Below are 2430 nucleotides of genomic sequence, written 5' to 3' on the forward strand. Positions count from 1 at the left end.
AGCATACTTTTGTTGTTTTTAATGACTATTTATTTTTGAGAGAGAATGCAAGTAGGGGAGGGGATGAGACAGATTCAGAAAGAGGGTCCCAAGTGGTCTCTGGTTGGCCAGCAAAGAGCCCGATGTGGGCCTTGGATGGAGATTATGACGAGATATGATGTCAGATGCTTAACTGACTGAATCACCCAGGTGCTCCTAAAAACACACCCTTACTACCTTACATCACTGTAGGTCATTGGAGCAACATGGATTTCAATGAGCAAAACTCAACGTATGGGCAGGGATGCACTTCTTTCTGGAAGCTCTTGTGGGTATTTCATTTCTTATTAACAGAATTTAGTTTCCTGAGATTGCAGGACTGAAGGCCTTGTATCCTTTCTGGCCATTGGCTGACCAAGTGTCATGCTTAGTGTCTAGAGGTGAACAGAGAAAATAGGTCACACACTACTTAGTGACTGAAAGTATTGTGTTTAAATCTTTTACGTATCCTGTAAAGACATATATTTTTCATGTTGTACATTTTCTGATAAAATAATCTTTTGTAAAATATAATCACTACTACATCTCATAGGTAATTATGATTTTTAAACCTTCATTATTTATTTTTGTGAGAAAAACAGAGGTTGTGACTATGTGCATGAGCTGGGGAGGGGCAGGGGCAAACAGAGTGGGGAAAAAGAACCAAGCAAGCTCAGCATTGTCAGTGCAGGGCCAAATGTGCGGCTCTATCCCATGCACCATGAGACCACTTCCTGAGATGAAACCAGAGTCAATTTTTTAACGGACTTAGCCTCCCAGGTGTCCCTATGTTTATTTTTTAATAGTGTTTTCTTGAGAGGAACATTATGTCAAAGTTGTCACTTTGTTGAGAAAATAATGTGTAAATAGCCCTTTGAAAGAGGCCGTCTTCTACAAATAACAACACACATCCAATATAAGTTTAGGCAGGAAAGTGCATATTTCTTTTTCATTACATCTACATATTGTCAATGATGTATATATTGACACACCTATTTTGATATAACAAAGAATGGATATCTTCAGCAAATGGCACACCAAGTCATATACTGCATTCCCCATGTGTTGGGTGACCAGAAGTCAGAAAATAGCACTATCTAGAAGACTGGTGTAATTTAAAAGTCAGAACAAAAGGAAGGTGCATGAGAATAAATTCTTGGTCCTTTCATGAAAAAAATATGTGGAGCCCTCACTAGACATCATGTGTTAGTCAAAGAACTATATGTAAGGTCAGATTGTAAGAACAGGAGTCTGAACCTAGCAGACGCCATGACAGGCTTTAAGTTTCCCCTCTATAGTAGGTCTAAAGGTCAGTCTCTCCAGAACTATTAGGAGGTTACACATCGCCTGAGGCAAGAGAGACCATCCTTGTAATACCCTTAACATTCCTAAGGGCAGGCCTAAGGCGAGTTATACCCTACTGAGGGTCCTGGGTCTACTCTGTGATTGGTTAACACTCTAAATGTTGTAATTGGATAAACCTGCTGTCAATAATATTGTGTAATAATAATTGGATCACTGTACCTATGTGACAATTTCCTGTAACTCCCCCTTCCCAAACTCATAAAAGTCCTACCCCACTTTTGTTCCGGGCCCTCTCTCAGCATGGATCCACCACTCCAGTAAAGTCTGTGAGCCCAAGATTAGGTCCCCGCGAGCCTAAACCCCTAATAAAGCCCTTTACCTTTGCATGCAAGCTTCCGCCTCCCTGGTGGTCTCTGGTTTTTGGGGGCGATATTAAAATCTGGGCATAACAAGATTACATTTTTATAAATTAAGTACAGTTAGTTTACGGCTCATAAGTTTCTTTTCAACCAGCCTCAATTATATTAGCTATAAGGAATAGCATATATAATTAAGTGAATCCAGGGAGTAATTTCCAGAGGCTGCTTCATTGTGAATTAACTGACTGGCAAGACAAGGGATATAAAAGGAGAAAACAAAAGGTTTTAAAGAATTTTGGAAAAGTTCAAAAAGTCATAATCCTATAGTTGTTAACTGGTACTGAGTTCATAATGATATAAATGTTAATATTTCATTTGAGTATTAATGCATACAGAGGTCTTTTACATAATCCTTGCTGAGATGAGCAAAGAATTGAGTAGCACTTTTTAAAAAAAACATAAAAAGCTTAAGTAAAATCATAGGAAGATAGTTCTAATGTGTACATAATAAGTTTTCTTTCCTAGGTAATTCATATTGTGGAATGTCTCGTTTCCTCAGAAATAGCTGTATATTGATTATCTGTATGAATTTGAATGTAAAATACAACATGGCTAGTGATTTCCCTGAGAACTATACTGAAACAAAGCCAACACTTCCATTTTTGGCAGTTTAAATTCTTCCAAATGCTTTTCCATGCAAAGTGTCTATTGATCCTTATAATAATCCTGGGAGTTCATAGAAAATAGT

Source organism: Suricata suricatta, chromosome 11 (genome assembly GCF_006229205.1).
Source record: "Suricata suricatta isolate VVHF042 chromosome 11, meerkat_22Aug2017_6uvM2_HiC, whole genome shotgun sequence".
NCBI classification, from domain to species: Eukaryota; Metazoa; Chordata; class Mammalia; order Carnivora; family Herpestidae; genus Suricata; species Suricata suricatta.